Source organism: Nomascus leucogenys, chromosome 10, assembly GCF_006542625.1.
Source record: "Nomascus leucogenys isolate Asia chromosome 10, Asia_NLE_v1, whole genome shotgun sequence".
Lineage (NCBI taxonomy): Eukaryota > Metazoa > Chordata > Mammalia > Primates > Hylobatidae > Nomascus > Nomascus leucogenys.
The window spans coordinates 26,970,545-26,987,084 of NC_044390.1; the positions used below are offsets into that span (position 1 = coordinate 26,970,545).

Below are 16,540 nucleotides of genomic sequence, written 5' to 3' on the forward strand. Positions count from 1 at the left end.
GGTGGCGGGCGCCTGTAGTCCCAGCTACTCGGAGAGGCTGAGGCAGGAGAATGGCGTGAACCCGGGAGGCGGAGCTTGCAGTGAGCCGAGATCGCGCCACTACACTCCAGCCTGGGCGACAGAGCAAGACTCCATCTCAAAAAAAAAAAAAAAAAAAAAAAAAACTGATGACTGCTTGCCATTCCTTAAAGATCCTATTCTAGTTGGTCTTTAATATAGCATATAGCATGTGGCCTAGATATCTAGATTTTTTAAAATCTTTCCACTGATTCTATTGTGCAACCGAGGTTGAGAATCACTGGATTAAGGTAACAGCATTAATGTCAGATGTTAATTAGGTTAATATTAATGCAGAAGAAGGTTGGGAATTCATCTAAAATCTTAAATTTAAAATTAGAGAGGGGTCTGATTGTAAAAATATCTTAAGCCACACAGGGTCAGTGCCTGTTACCCCATCAGTAATGAAGTAGCTTCTAAGATTCTGTAAGGTAAAACTAGCCAACAGAATTTTCTTCAATGATGGAAATGTTCTAATCTGCGTTGTCCAATATAATAACCACTTGCCACATGTGACTATTGAGGATTTGAAATACGGCTAGTGCAACTGAGGCACTAAATTGCTAATAGTATTTACTTAATGAAAAATATTATTTTAAATTAAAAATATGATCAAATTTCATTTATATTTAAGTGTAAATAAACATCAGTGGCAAGTGGCTATCTTATTGGATGTTGCAGTCCCAAAATAAACTCAGAGGACATTAAGTTGGAGCATTACCTGATTCTACAGATTTTCAGTGTTGAAAAGTAGGTAGCCTATTTTAGATAAAAATTCCAGATACAACATATATTTGCAAGATGAACATATATGAATCTTTTACTTACAGAAAGAACTAAAGCTTTAATTACTCTTTGCAAGTCTTGGAACACTGAAAAAATAGGTATATAAACAGACTTTCGAAAAAAAATCTGGTTGTAAATATGAGTTTATCTTCTGTTTTTATTTAGGGGATTTTAATTAAATCAACCACTGAATTTTTTAATATAAAAGTATGGCAGTAAGCTTCATGTCTAAAATAAATTCCTATGAAGAGACACATATAGAGTTATAAATTAGGACTCTGTGCCAACAAAATAAGCACGTGTTTCTTTTTCTATCTTTATACTAATAAATTGGACTTGTGTGCTTGCCTACTAGACAATGGGTTAACAGCTTTTTATGCACATTCTTATCTTCACACAACCATCTTTTGAGGTAGGTACTGTTACACACATTAAACATGCAGGAACTGAAGCTCACAGCAGTTAATTTCTTCAAATTCACCCAGCTTATGAATGTTAAAGCTGAATGCTGCATTCTACCTTTATTAGTAGTAATAACTGGCACACCTCCTTATAACTATGTAGGAATAGTGAGTAGTGTTATTTTTATTGCTAGCCGACATTTCAATGCCACTGCTAAAATAAACGCTCTATCAACAGAAAACAATTGGCCACTGTCTGAACAGGTGTTACTTATTTGTGTACTTGTGAATGTATATTTACTTCATTAATACCACTTATATTTCTATAGATCTAGCTCTCCAACAGTAGTTTGAATAAAGCCAAATTCTAGAAGCCACAGTAACAAAATATTTATTACTATTCAGAGATTAGAACAATTCGTTGCTTTTCATTGTCTCCTGTAGTTTTGCCAAGGTAGCATGAACAAAAATAGGAATGTGATTATTACGCATGCCTTTTAAGAGCTATTTGTTAAGATAATTCAGCCAAAATGCACTTCAAAAAGAACGTGCTATTTGCACATTTCTTCACCAAATGACAATGGCATTGAAAATCTAAATTTATAGTAAAGAGGTATCACAGGAGTTTGAAGCAGCAAAGCCATTTCTAGCTGCTGAAGTGCAAGAATGAAGAGACAGAATAATAAAACCTTGGGGACATGTCTAAAAATGTGACACTATACACCGAACATCCATCTGAAGGTGTCTCCAGAAAACCTTGATGTACATTTAAAATGCAGGATACTGCCACAGCAGGGCCTTTTTCAAAATGTGTCACTTGATTTGTATATTTCACGCTAGATTCCACTAGAAAGATGTAGGACTAGCCAAATTATAGTCATCAGCCAGCGAGTTCTTTCAAGGTTATTTTCTGGATACTTTGGAGATGAGTGTCTGCAAGGCCTCATCTCATAGACCAGAGTTGCTATTTTCAATCAGTGTGATGAGACAACACATTTGAAAATTCATATTAGCTTATGCTTCAATGCTTCCTTTATTTCTGGTTAACATAAATGGTTATAATCCTAATCATATTTCAATCTTCAAAAAATTATGAAATCACGTGAAATAAAATCCAACTTCAATAACTGAAAATAGTTATTAATTGAATTTCACCATATCCCAGCCACTTTGTTTAGCACTTTATCTAATGTAATCCTTTACACTTTATGAAGAAAAAATTATTTTCCATAGTCTGCCTATAAAGAAATAGGCTGAAAGTTAAATGACTTCCCAAAAGTAACATAGCCAGTAGGGAGAGGTGCCTGGTAGCAAAGCCCATGTTCTCGATTTTTCTCTTCTGTGCTAAAGTGAGAAAATACCTGGATGTGGTTAATATTTTCTAGTCTTTTCTTGTCTGAAAGTTAGACTATTATGCCTTTCACAAAAAAAAAAAAAAGGCTACCTTGAAGAAACCAAGGACACTAGTCATATAATCTACTCTTCAAAAAATATTTGTACTTTCTCACAAATTATCCAAAAATTCAACAAGAAATTATCCTTCATTTTCATAACATGTTGAAGCCTTATTTTACCAAAGAAAAAATTGAAAATAATAAATTCATGAACTCAGATGTTTATTATTTTTATTCTACACTATGTATTTACTCTTTTCTCACTGAGATCCCAAATTTATTCAGTACAGGAGTGTCACATTGTTACACACAATAGGACAGGTGGTAATTAAGTTTAAAAGAGAAAACAAGACCATATAAATACTAGAAGAAAATACAAGGTCATATCTTTATAGTGTTGGAGGAGAGAAGGCCTTTCAAATTATGACCTCAAATCCAGAATTCATTAAAAGTTTTATAAATTCAACTTCATCAACAGATATAGACAAGACATACAAAACTTCTATATTATTAAAAACACTGTAATCCAAAGCAAATTACAAAACTCTCAAATCATGTACATCACAGAGAGAATATATGGAAGCTCCTTAAAACTAAGTAGTAGAAAACCGGCACCCAACAGAAAAATGGACAAATATGAACCTGATGTTTATAGGTTAAAAGAAAAAAAACAGATGCCCCTTAAATATATGAAAGCATAGTCAATGTCTCTCAGAATAAATCTGATTTGGGGATCAGAACAAAGGAATAACAAACCCAAAACTACACCAAGATATAATTTTTAACCTATAATATACATGACAACCTAAAATTTACAACTCTGTTGGCAAGTTTGTGGAAAAAAAAAAAAAAAAAAAAAGGAACTTCTCTAGTATGTTGCTATTGGGTATAAAATAGTGAGACCCTGTGAAGGCAACTTGAGAATGACCATTAAAATAAAAATGCCTTCACTGTTGATTTATTAGTCTCTACTTCTGAGAATTTATTCTGCTAATTTACATGCATGTATACAGTATGATATATGTAAATGGTAATTCATTACAATACTTTTTTTTATAATAGCAATAGACTGAGAAAACAACAACAAACATCTAGCATTAGGGGCATATTATATAATTGACTATCTTCCTATTGATAAATTTTTTTTCTGTTGTCACTTTTTTCTCAACATAATATGCCCCAGCCTTGTTCTAGAAGGCAAATGACATAAACTGGCCTGTGAACACATGGAATTCCGGGAGTAATACGCAGATAGAGTCACAAATTGTTGCCTGGAAAATATCAGAACAGAACTCACACAACCTTCCTGCTCTCAGGAGAATCTGGCACAGCACCATCACCAACTCAGAGGGAGGGAAGCAACCTTGAGTCAGCTCCCAGGCAGTAATGAGTGTTCAAGGGAGATATAACTCTAAGGAAAAGGATTGAGGTCATGGAATTAGAAGAAACAGATGGAAGAATCATTTGAACCATATCCAGGTCTTCTGAAAATGATGAGACAGAAGAGAAAGAGAAAATTGCTTCAGACAGTTTTGCTGAGAAATTTATCTCAGATAAATTTTGGAGTAAGGTCAGAGACCTAAGATAAGAAAACCCTGAGGCAGAGGTGGGAAAAAATAGAAAAAAGAAAACGAAAAGAGCAAATACATTCTTCCTTCCTATCTTCGAGTTGCCAGAGTAGCTTCACTAAGATGCTGCCTGATTGTTTCTCTCCAGACGCTTTTGCCAATGATCTTAATACTATAAAGGAGCATTTCTGGACTTGATTCATTAATGATTAGAAAGCTCATAACAGATTAGATGACCAGGCTACAGTCTCACCTGCCAGGCAGTGCAGCTGCAGATCTTGGCTGACCGTCAGGTCAGGTGAGAAAGAGACTAATACAAAATAAATGCTTTTATAAATTGCAAGTTAATCTTCTGCTGATTGATATTCCTGAGTAGAATTACTAACATAGATTTGGGGAAGAAAAAAAGAAGGAAAGACAAAGATAGGCATTAATTATATTTTTGTATGTGTCAGGCAAAATGTCAGCATGTTACCTGTGCTTTCTGTTAATAGTCTCATAAATATTAAAAGTTAGGCATTATCCTCCATTTTGCAGATGAGAAAGTTGGGACATAGAAAAGTTTTTAGACTTATCTATGATCACATAGAGGCAGAGATCAAATGTGAATGTGAAATGGTCCGATTCTAAAGTTTCTGTTCCTTCTAAACACATTCTATTGTCTCTATTTCAAATGTCAAAAACTTGGGTTTTACCCTATTTGCAACCTAACAGGTTAGTCTGCCACGGATGCTGGCAGAACCATGAGACTCCTGGGTCAGGGACAAATCACAGTTTATTACTTACAAAATAGCAATAGCTAGTATGTATCATTTTTCTTATATGAGTTCCTCAGGCCCCAAATACCATAGGTGACATGAAAAGGGGGCGGATGATACCTGCACATGCCATGGGCTCTGTTACAGGAGAAGAACACTGAATTTAAGGAATCTAATTGTTTTATAATGTGCAACGGGCATAACTGCCATTTGCCCTGGAGAAACACATTTTTTCCCTATAAACAGTACAAAAGACCATATCTATCTTCCAAGACTGTTATAAAAATATCCTTGAAAATATATCTAGAACAAAGACCATCACTGTTTCTGTTCACAAGGTGTACAGAAGTAAAACAGACCTGTGGAGAATCGTCTCCCAATACCAATCTAATAATCATATTATAGTATTGCTTAGCACAGACTTTATAACAATTTCTCATACTTTCTAAAGGGTATTTGTGCTCTTCCTTTCCAAAATGGTGGTAGAGAAGCAAGCTTGCTTCACTCCCCAGAACAGAAAATCAAAAACAAATACATATCACCATGATTATTACCAGTAATATCCCACAACTCAAATGTAAGAATGAGTAAGTTCCTGGGGACGCAGAGAGGTGAACAAATTCAAAAATGTAGAAATCATACCCAGTGTCTTTACAGACCACATAAAATAAAACTACTAATCATTAATAAGAGGAACCTTATAAACTAGAAAAACACATGGAAATTAAACAACATGCTCCTGAATAACCTACAGGTCAATGACGAAATTAAGAAGGAAATTTTAAAATATTGAAACAAATCAAAATCAAAACACAACATACCAAAATCTGAAAGATAAAGTAAAATCAGTACTAAGAGTGAATTCTATAGCAATAAATGCCTACATTACAAAGCTTAAATATTTCAAATAAACAACCTAATGATGCAACTTGAGGAACCAGAAAAGCAAAAGCAAACCAAAACCAAATTAGTACAAGGCAAGAAATAAAGATCAGAGCAATAATAAATGAAATCGACATTATAAAATACAGAAGAGAGGTGACACAACAAAAGCTTTTTTTTTTTTTTTTTCGGAGGGGGAAGATAAACAAAACTGAAACTTTTTGTTATACTAAGAAAAAAAAAAAAAAAACTCAGAAGACCCAAATAAAGAAAAGCACAAAAAAAGGAAACATAACCACAGGAATACAAAGAATCATTAGATATTATTTTGGACAACTTTATGACAACAAATTGTAATTGCTTTATTCTATGTTTATGTTTTAGGATTTTAGAACAGGTATAGTTTGAGCTCTTTACATAACATTAACTACTTGTACATGATGTAAATGTTTTCCCATTTTATATTTTATTTTTGTTTAATTATGTATCATTAAAGAGCATAGAATTTTTGGAAACATAGAACACTCTATCACCAGGTTTTCATGATTTCTTCTAGTACTTCAAAACAAGCAAGTTATCACATAGCTTGATAAATATTAAATTGTAATTTCAGCTGTTTTCTCATAAAATTTACATTTATGTTAAATGGATTCTATATCAATCTGGAGTTTCTCATTCCTGTGAGAATAAAGGAATCATTCTTTTCAGCTTCCTCCTCAAATCTTCTCTCCTGTAGCATTAACATACCTGGTGCCTTGAATCTTTCCTTCTGTAAGTCACTGTACCATGTAATTTGCTGTAAGCTTCAACATTTGAAATAAAAACTTCAGTCATAAACTCCCAATGAAAGTAGAGTGTGATCATGTTTCATCTCAGTTTGAGATATTGTACTACCATTAATTTAGAAAATGTTCATTTATATTTTAAAGTCTTTTATTGTCAGTTGTTGGTTCTGAACAATCTCTGAGTTTTTTTTTTCTCTTGCCCAGATTCCTATCTAAGGGGTCTGGCGAGTCATAAATTCTCACAAACCATAAATTCTCATCAGAATGGGTTTTATTTAACCCTGTATATCATGACTTACTTTCCAATCTGGCTCTGGCATAACAAGGAAAAACACATTTCTCTGCCATATCTTGAAATGGCCCTGCAAAGCTGAGCTTTGTGGGGGAACCTGCATCTGTAAAGAATCTCTATTGACATAGCTAGATCTTTTTCTTCCAGGCCCTCCCAATCCTGAAGAGGTTAACTAAGAGATTAAGTCTAGCACCTTTTAAAGATCTAAACTGGAGACCGGGTGTGGTCTCTCAGGCCTGTAATCCGAGCACTTTGGGAGGCTGAGGTGGGTGGGGCTCATAAGATCAGAAGTTTGAGACCAGCCTGGCCAACATGGTGAAACCCCGTCTTTACTAAAAACAGAAAAATTAGCCGGGTGTAGTGGTGCACTCCTGTAATCCCAGCTACTCAGGAGGCTGAGGCAGGAGAATTGACAGAGCAAGACTCTGTCTAAAAAAAAAAAAAAAAAAAAAAAAAAAAAAGTAAGAAACATTTGTCATCTGTTGTCTCTAAGGGCAGCCACAATAAGACTTAAAAAGGACCTTGGTCTCTTGGTCTCCACAATATTTTATCTTTACCTGAACATTTCCTTAAGATAGAGTCTCGCTCTGTTAACCCAGGCTGGAGTGCAGTGGTGCGATCTTGGCTTACTACAGCCTCCGTGTCCCAAATTCAAGCAATTCTTGTCTCACTCTGTCACCCAGGCTGGAGTGCAGTGGTGCGATCTTGGCTCATTACAACTTCCACATCCCGAGTTCAAGCAATTTTCCTGTCTCAGCCTCCCATGTAGCCGGGGCTACAGGTGTATGCCACCAAGCCAGGCTAATTTTTGTATTTTTAGTAGAGATGGGGTTTCACTATGTTGGTCAGGCTGGTCCCGAACTCCCGACCTCAGGTGACCCTCCCGCCTCGGCCTCCCAAAGCGCTGGGATTACAGGCATAAGCCACCGTGCCCAGCCTAGACTGATTATTTTAATAGTCTTGCAATATACTATAAAGTTATTACAATGCTTTATGGAACTTGAACTGTAAGAACTGAACTAAATTCATCCTGATTCAGGCAGTGTTATTAAATCATGTAAGACCTTGCCAGTGCACTGCATACAATGTCAGGATCAGACAGGATATTGTAGAAAAGATTAATTTAAACTAAATACAAAAAATATGTAGATGAAAAATAATTATTATAGGGAGATTTCGATAAAATCTTATGCTGGTGCTTAATTAGATGATAAAAATATGGTGACTCAAGTGCTTTGTCTATGAGAAGAGATGAATAGAATCACAACTTGAACTCTTCAATGGTTAGGGGAAAAGGCTTCCCCAGGACCAGAAGCCTCATAGCAAATGGGTGAAGATAGAGGCCCAAGACCAACTTCCTTCTTAGATTTTATGCTGCACTTACAAAATTTCAGAAGTGTCAGATTGTCTATACATCTGCACAGATAGAAATCCTCAGGGACTAAAAGATTTTAAAAGCGAGTAGTCAGAAATGACTAAAATACAACTCCAATGCTTATATATATACCATAGTGTATGCGAGATCTAGAGAGTTGACTCTTCTCGCCCTTCTGATTTTAGAAAATGTATAACCTAATTATCCAGCGGCATTGTTAGTTGCTCTCCAGATAATTTTTAAGAATTAAAATACTGATATGCTAATATTTCATATCTGTGGAAAACTGTTAGTTGTTTCCCAACATTTTTCTGTCTTTTTTTTTTTGTTTTTGAGATGGAGTCTTCCTCTGTCGCCCAGGCTGGAGTGCAGTGGTGCGATCTCGGCTCACTGCAAGCTCTGCCTCCCGGGTTCACGCCATTCTCCTGCTTCAGCCTCTCGAGTAGCTGGGACTACAGGCACCCGCCACCATGCTCGGCTAATTTTTTTGTATTTTTGGTAGAGACGGGGTTTCACCATTTTAGCCAGGATAGTCTCGATCTCCTGACCTCGTGATCTGCCCACCTCAGCCTCCCAAAGTGCTGGGATTATAGGCATGAGCCATCGTGCCCGGCCTCATTTTTCTGTCTTCCATAATAAAATGATTGTATCTGAACATATGACTGCTCAGCTAGAGGCAATATTTCCCAACCCTCCTTGCAGCTGGGCATGCTAATATGACTAAATTCAGAACAATGCAATGTTGAGCTTAATGGTAACTTACTCCTCACTTACTTAAAATGAAATCGATGCCATCCATTTGGTGTCTTCCTCTTCTTTCATGGGTGAACAGACATACACACTACCTTTCAAGGGTGGAGAAACGTGGAGGGAGGACTGGGCCTTCACACCTTCTACAGCAGGTCTACTTCACCAGCTCTGACTGACTGGACTATTAACTGGAAAAAAAAAAAAAAATCCAGTTTTATAGTACTAAGTTGTAAAAACAACTTAGCCTTTATTCTAAGGAATACAACCATCCTCACCCTGTATCAAGTCTGTGAAATTCTTAAAGGAAAGAACTATGATTTATTTACCTGGTCCAGGGCCTGGTTCATAGTAGCTTTCAAAAACTGCACGTTTGTATTTAATAGGTAAGAGTCCTCTGAAAGATTACTCGGTCGTTTGTTTTTTCAGTCTACCTCAGTATCACATCAAGACAATAAAAGGACTTAACATACAATTTGAGGGTAGTAATCATTTTGTTCCTTTCCAGACTAAATGCCAATTATTTTAACCTTTTTTGTAAGACTTACTTTTCAGCCCTTTAATCATTATGTCACTGTCACTTTCTCTGGATGCTGTCTAATTTCTCAGCATTTCTTTAAAATGTAATGATCAAATATGCACATATGCTAAATAAGAAGTGTTTAAATAATGCAAATGAGGATGGAAGAATTATGTTCCAACTCCTACATGTAATATTAAGGCATATTTAACTTAATAGCCTGGTTAATATGGTTAGCTGTTAAACCCAGAACCACAGTAATAATCATATTTACCTAATGATTTACAAAAATGCTCTACTCTAGTTATTTCTTCGCTACTATAAATTACCAACTTTATTATTAAGACTTATTTGTTGATATTTCTACTCCTTTTGAATCCATTATGTTTGTATGGGACTGTATCATTTTTATTATTTACAAATAAAATTATTGAATTTTGATTCATTTAATTAGGTCATCAGTAAAAATATCAAATAAAATAGACAACAGTTCTGCAAACTATCACCTGAATTGTCACTCAGGTTGACCTAGAATCACTGATAATGACCGATACCTGATCTTGCTGAGTATCAATATGTAAATCACTTCAGGGATTGAATGTAACTTCATATAGTAAAACTTTCTTTAATCAAATTGGGTTTATTTTTTTCACCCAATAAAATGTCTAGGAATGGAATAAGGAAATAAATCACGACTGGAGTATCCCCTTCACAAGGCCAGACTTCTGTCTGTTTTTGTTTTGTTTTTGTCATCCTTATTGTGGGTCTGTCATCCTAATGGTTTTTAGATAGCTGCCATGAACACACAAAAGGGTAAAAGGGACATATCAGTATGACTACCATTTTTAATCAGGATAATGGAGATTTTTCCCATAAGCCCCCTCCCCCCAGTAGATGTCTGCCACTCATGCTACCCATGTCACATTGCTACCCCATCACTAAAAAGGAGTCCCAGAAGGCAAATACTTGAACTGGGCATAGGGCCACCTAGAACAAATTTGGAATACGTTAGTAAAAAAGAGGGAGCCATTAACTGTGAGTGGACAGTTTACCATATCTGCTATGTCTTATGCTGGCAGAATCCAGATTATAATTCCTACATTATGGACAAGTATTTGCCGATGGGTAGAAAAAAATGAAATCAATAATTATCTCTTCTTTCTCATTATTTGGCATATGTTTTCACTAATCACACTATAACACTGATCCAGGTTGTAGTATCATAAATGTTTGCTGATATATTGAATATTTACATAGAGCTAAAAATTCTGAAATTTCTGGTTTTATTCCTTATGAAAAACGACAGTATTTTCCCTTAACCGACCCTCTGGGGATATGAGGAGCCTGATGCCAAGAAACATTGAGAAACACAAATGTTTTTAAACTGTTAAGGTCTCCACTCTAAAAAAATATTTTTTCAAGGTCCCCATCCCTCTCCTCAATGGGAAATTGTTGAGAAGAGGATGGATGTAGATTTGTTTTCAATCAGTTGTGTCTATTTAGATAGGCTAGAAATGCCGATTTTGATGCCGAGCACTTTCAGCATGTGAGACTATTAGAGATTTCATATATATATGAATGAATGAGAAAAGGGGAGAGAGAGAGAAAGAACAGATAGATACCACACAGGAATCTTTGAAGAGAGAACAATACAATTTTATGGTGAATATTTTCTATCTTTTTGTGTTGCTATTCAAACTGCTCTGTAATCTAGTGGTTTAAGAGGCAATTTCAATACCTCCTGCATAGTTTTGATTCAGGAGTCCTTTGACAATTTAATAATACCTAAGAAGCATAAGAAACTTCTGGCCATATGGCAGGTATAGTGGGAAAAAGTCCTTGCTTTGCGATTAGACATGCCTGGAATCGAATTCTGTATTTCCTATTATTAGATGACACTAAGTCATTAAATCACTCAGACCCTGCTTCCTTTTCTGGGAATTGGAGTTTTGATATTCCTTTACAGGTTAGGAATTACAATGGTCCTTCTCCATTATTTTCAAACCTCACACTCTACCAGAATGATTTATCAGAACAAGGATTTAATAGCAATTATTTCCAACTTTAGCAAAACTTTACTGCAAAGAATTTAGTAAAAGACATCCTTGACATGCTTTGCACCCCTGAAAATTGACAATCTTTAGGAATGGTACATAAAAGCTATTATTTTCCATCGTGCTCATCTCTAGAATTATAGATCTGTAGGTACACAGTGGCTTTTGTCATTTTTGAAAGTGTATTGAACATTTTGCTAAATATGGTGTACTAAATGTTGAAACGCTGACAGCTAAGAAGATACAAATTGTAATTTCACCTACTCATTGTACTTTCATTGTAAACTCTTTGCCTCACTGATTTGTTTCTGTCTTCTATTTTGCTGCTTTGTTTACCATGTACTTTCAGCTCTTAACTGCCTCTGGTTTTATTATATAAGCTTGAACACTACATTATTTGCAAAGCTTAATGATTAAGTTATTTCAAAATTCTGCAAAGTTTCTATTGAAAGGATGGCATCCTTTATTCACATTATCTGGTGGATATTTTTTAAGGTTTCAGTTCATATTTCACCACAAAAACGTTGATGTCATCGTTAAAAATACAACTGCCCCATAGTATTCCTCAGTTTGTATGAATCATACATAGTTTTGCACTCAGTTATTTAATATACACCTGTACTGCAACCCTAGGATGTACCTTATATGCCTATTTCTTTCATTTTTTATTGATATATAATTGATGTGTTTTGGGGTGCATGTGATAACTTGATACATTCAAATAGGTGCAAAAATCAAATCAGTGTGATTGGGATATTCATCACCTTAAATCTTTATCTTTTCTTTGTGCTAGGAATATTCAAATTATTCCCTATTTTTAAAATGTAGAATAGACATTATTAACTAAAGTCACCCTACTCATCTATCAAATACTAGGTCTTGTTTCTTTACATAGCCTCGTTAATCAACCTCTATTTATCCCCTCTCATCTACCCTTCCTGTTCTCTGGTAACCAAAATCTAATTTCTATCTTCATGAGATTCACTCTTTTAGCCAACAGATAAAATGAGAACATGCTATGTTTGGCTATGGTCATTTAGCATAAATAACCTCTAGTTCTATCCATGTTGCTATAAATGACATAATTTTATTCTTTTTTAGTGGCCGAGTAATATTCTATTCTCATTCTCTGTGTGTGTGTGCGCGCGCGCGCGTTTGTGTAATATTTGCTTTGTCCATTTATCCATTTGTGGGCATCTAGGTTGATTCCCTAGCTGGCTACTGTGAATAGGGCTGTCATAAACACAGGAGTTCAGCTATCTCTTTGATGTATTGATTTCCTTTCTTTTGGTCGCATACCCTGTAGTGGAATTGCTGGATCATGTGGTAGTCCTATTTTTAGTTTTGTAAGGAAATTCCGTACTGTTTTTCATGGTGACTGTACTTACATTCCCACCAACAATGTAGTGAGGGTTCTCCTTTCTCAACAACCTTGCCAGCATGTGCTATTCCCTTTTTGATAAAAGCCATTCTAAGTGCAGTGAGCTATCACACATTGTGATTTTAATTTGTATTTCTCTGATAATTAGTAATGTTGAGCATCTTATTATATATCTATTAGCCAGTTGTATGTCTTTTGTTAAAAAAATGTCTTTTTACATCTTTTGCTCATTTAAAAATCAGTTTGTTTCTTGGCTATTTAGTTGTTTGTGCTTCTTATACATTCTCATAAATTTATTTGTATATATTTATCTCATAAATTACAACATATACAAATTGTTTTTCTCCCATTCTGTGGGTTGTCTCTTCATCCTGTTAATTGTTTCCTCTTCTGTGCAGAGGGTTTTTTGCTTGATGCAATTCCATTATTTTTTTATTTTTGCATTTGTTGCCTATGCTTTTATGGTCTTACACAAAAAACATCTTTGCCCAGACCAATGTCTTGGAGCATTTCCCCAAAGTTTTCTTCAAGTAGTTATATAGTTTCAGGTGTGAGATTTAAGTCTCTAATCAATTTTGATTTGATTTTTTGCATTTAGCAAGAGTTAAGTGTCTATTTTCATTTTTTCCACAGATGATTAGACATGTTTCTCAGCATCATTTATTGAAGAGACTTTCTCCATTGTTTGTCTTTGGTGCCTTTGTAAAAAATGAATTGAAAAAAAAAAATGTGTGGATTTATATCTGGGTCCTCTATTTTGTTCCATTGATCTATGTGTCTGTTTTAATGTCAATACCATGCTGATTTGGTTACTATAGCTTTGTAAGGTGCTTTGAAGTCAGGTAATGTGATATTTTGTTCTTTTTGCTTAGGGTTGCTTTGACTATTTGAGATCTTCTGTGGTTCCTATTAATTTTTTTAAAAAATTTCTATTTCTGTAAAGAATATCATTGGTATTTTGACAGGAATTGCATTGCATCTATAACTTGCTTTGGATGGTACTGTAATTTTAACAATATTAATTATTCCAATCCATGAGCATGGAATACTTTCCATTTTCCTGTGTCCTCTTCAATTTTTTTCATCTATCTTTTATAGTTTTTCTTATATAGATCTTTCATGTCTTTGGTCAAACTGATTTGAAATATTTTATACTCCTTTTAGCTACTGTAAATGAGATTGCTTTCTTGATTTCTTTTCCAGATTATAAATCTAAAAAAGGTGTAAAAATGCTACTTTTTAATATATTAATTCTGTATCCTGCAGTTTTACTGAATTTGTTCATCAGTTTTACTGGTTTTTGATGGAGCATTTACATTTTTAAAAAATATAATATCATTTCATCTGCATACAAGCCTAATTTGACTTCTCCCTAATTTGTATACCTTTTCTCTTGCCTAATTGCTCTAGCCAGGACTTTCAGTATCACATTGAATAAAAGTGATGAAAATGGCACCCTTGTTTTACAGGAAAGGCGTTCAATTTTACTCACTCAGTAGGATGTTGGCTGTTTCTTTTATACCAAGTTCTTCAAGGTTTTTATCATAAAGAGATGTTAAATTTTATCAGATGCCTTTTCCACATATATTGAAATGATATTTCTTTGTTCTGTTAACGTGATGTATCATAGTCAATGAGTTGCATGTATTGAACCATCCTTGTCTCCCTGAGATTAATTCACTTGATTATGGTGAATTATCTTTTTAATGTGTTGTTGAATTCATTTTGCTAGTATTTTTGTTGAGGATTTTTCATCTATGTTCACCAGTAACATTGGCCTTTAGTTTTCATTTATTGTTGTGTCCTTGTCTGGTTTTGATCTCAGGATGATGTTGGCCTCATAGAGTGAGTTTGAAAGTATTCCCTCCTCTTCAATTTTTGTGAAGAGTTTGATTAATATTGGTAAAATGTTTGATAGAATTCAACAGCAAAGCTATCAGGTCCTGGGCTTGTCTTTGATGGGAGACATTTTATTAAGGCTTAAATGTCATTACTAATTATTGGCTTGTTGAGGTTTTCTATTTCTGCATGATTCAATCTTGATAGGTTGTATGTGTCCAGGAATTTATCCATTTCTGCTAGGTTTTCCCATTTGCTGATATATCCTTATTCATAATAGTCTAATAATTTTTATGTCTTTTTGTCTGATTTTGAGTCTTCTCTTTTTTGTTAGTCTAACTAAAGCTTTGTCAATTTTATCTTTACAAAAAAAAAACTTTTTGTTGTGTTGATCTTATTTTTGATAGCCTCAATTTTATTTATTTTTGATTTATTCTTTATTATTTGATTTCTACTAATTTTGAACAGTTTTCTTTTTGCTTTTGTAGTTTCTTGAGGAGTATCATTCAGTTATTTGAAGTATTTTTTAATTTTTGTAATGTAGGCATTTATTGTTTTAGACTTCCTTCTATTGCTTTTGCTTTATCCCATAGATTTTGGTATGTTGTATTTCAATTTCCATTTGTTTCAATAAATATTTAATATTCCTATTTTCTTCATTGATATATTGGTAATTTGGCAGTATATTATTTCATTTTTATGTGTTTGTATAGTTTGTGAAGTTCAACTTGTTATTGCTTTTTGGTTTTATTCCATTGTGGTCACAAAAGATACTTGATATGATTTCTGCTTTTAAAAAAATTGAGACTGATTTTATGGCCTAATATTCGGTCTGCTCTCGAGAATCTTCCATGTGGTGATACAAAAAAATGTGTTTTCTGCAGTAATTGGGTGAAATGTTCTATAAATGTCAGGTAGGCCTATTTAGCCTAGTATATTGTTTAACTCTGATGTTTCTTTGCTGATTTCCTGACTGAATGACCTGTCCATTACTGAGAGTAGAGTGTTGAAGTTTCCGATTACCTTAGTACAGCCTATCCCTTCCTTAGATCTATTAATGTTTACTTTATATACATGGGAATTCTAGTATTATGTGCATAGATATTTATAATTGTATCTTCCTGCTGAATTGACCCCTTTATCACTATAGAGCAATCTTTCTGTTTGTTTAATAGTCTTTGACTTGTAATCAATTTTATCTTATATAAGTATAGCAACTCCTACTCTTTTCTGGTTTCTACTTGCATCAGGTATCTTTTTGCATCCCTTGAGTTTGTCTATGTGTGTCTTTAAAGTGAGATAGGTTTCTTATAGGCAGCATGTAGCTGAGACTTGTTTATCCATTCAGCCACTCTGTGTTGTTTAGTTGGATATTTGAGCCTGTTTACATTCAGTTTTATCATTGATAGGTAAGGACTTACTACTGCAATTTTGTTGCTTGTTTTCTGATCACTTTGTAAACTCTCTTTCTTCCTTTCTTATCATCTTCCTTTGCGATTAGGTAATTTTTCCTGGTAGTATGTTTTATTTTGTTGCTTTTTACATTTTTAGTCTATTATTAGTTTTTTCATTGTTTTAACCAAAGAGCTTACAAAAGTGATTTTACAGTTATAAAAAGTTATTTTAAAGAGATGACAACTTATCTTAGATCACAAAAACTGGAAACAAAGAAAAAAACTAAAAATAAAACGGTACATTTTA

General features: G+C 34.3%; 1 long non-coding RNA gene across 1 annotated transcript in view; it reads left to right on the forward strand.

The window, feature by feature from the left end:
• The first annotated feature begins 3,937 nt into the window (after positions 1-3,937).
• The window catches only part of LOC100601351, a 31,058-nt gene continuing 18,455 nt past the window's right edge, over positions 3,938-16,540 (forward strand). Inside the window, exon 1 of the long non-coding RNA XR_121278.3 lies at positions 3,938-4,504. This is a non-coding gene — a long non-coding RNA (uncharacterized LOC100601351). The remainder of the gene's footprint in view (positions 4,505-16,540) is intronic.